The following is a 1,494-nucleotide window of genomic DNA, read 5'->3' as shown; positions in this document are numbered from 1 at the left end:
GGTTTTCCATGAAAACATTTTGTTCAAGCTTCTTAAGTGCTCTGTAAATTAAGGCGAATTTTAAATGGGAAGAAGTTTCTCAGATCATTTTTTGTGAGTGTATGTGCTGTGCATTAATTTTCCAAGTGTACACGAGTTAACAGTAAGAGACACAATAGCAATAATAGGAGAAACAGAAGTTCTGTGTTTAAGTATAAGGGTTCAATACAATATAGAAGAGTCTAAAAATAAGACAACATTGAAACAGTAAAGCCAAGTCCAGCATGTAGAGTTATGGGAGTGATATAGAGAAAGCATTACTCCTAAGTGGAACATGAAGCACGAGGCCACTCCTTTTCTAAATCATGCTTGCTAATCACATATATTTGTAAAAAGTGGAATGGGAGAATGATTCTTTTCCCAATGCAAGTCGGATATATGATCGTAGATTTTACTGGATAAAAAGAGACAATCTTGAGAGAACAGGGATTATCCTATCACTGAACTTCATGCCTACGATCACATTAAATTTCTTTCTTTTTATTATATCCTTTTTTGCTGTTGTTGACCATGGCAATTCAACTCTGGGACTGGGTGCTGTCCCTCTGCTGTTCAGCTCAAGGCTAGGACTCTACCACTTGAGTCACAGTGCAACTTCCAGTTTTTTTGGTAGTTATTGGAAAAATAGTCTCCAGGACTTTCCTACCCAGGCTCTCTTTGAACCCCAATTCTCAGATCTCATCACCACTAGGCTAACGATCACATTTCTACCAGTGTACACACAGGATATGTAATACGTATATTCATCTATCTTTATATGAATTCTTGAGTTTAAAATCTGGGCTACATCTTAGACTTTACACTCACAAACAAATCTCCCACTTTACATTTTTTGACTTAGATGAGACAACTCCCATGGCCAGATTCTTCCATTGAGATGCTGTCTCACAGTCTTTTATGTTTTCTGGTCTGGAACTATGAACTTTCTATCTAAGCCTCCTTCATAGCTGGAATGTCAATTGTGTGCTACCACATCGGGCTGTTGATTGAAAAAAGGACTCCTGAAAATTTTGCCTCAGTTGTCCTTAAACCATGATCCTCTCGATCCCACAGTAGTTGGGATTTCAGGTATAACTCACTCCACTAACATCTCATTCAAAAAAAGTCATCCTTAATCTCCTCACACAAGTGCATTCTTTCCTTTACGTCCAATTCTGTCTGAATCAGGGTTTTGCCCAGTACTTATGCATTTTGAGTAGAAATTCTATTATATCTTCACTTCCTCATTTCTGATAATGAACAATGTTGGAACAAATGAATATGTAAATATTAAATTTAAACTTATCTAATGAATTTTCACAAAATTAAAAATTATATATATTTAAACTTATATTTAGGTGTGTTATAGTGTAAATATATTACAATTAGTATATAATTATATATTGTATACATATAATATACATATTTAATTACACACTGCACACATTTCTATATATACATTTGCATTAAAATAAT

Source organism: Dipodomys merriami, unplaced genomic scaffold, assembly GCF_024711535.1.
Source record: "Dipodomys merriami isolate MVZ:Mamm:240054 unplaced genomic scaffold, mDipMer1.0.p SCAF_199, whole genome shotgun sequence".
Taxonomy (NCBI): domain Eukaryota; kingdom Metazoa; phylum Chordata; class Mammalia; order Rodentia; family Heteromyidae; genus Dipodomys; species Dipodomys merriami.
The sequence above is the reverse complement of the archived record's forward strand: the minus strand, read 5'-3'. Positions refer to the sequence as shown.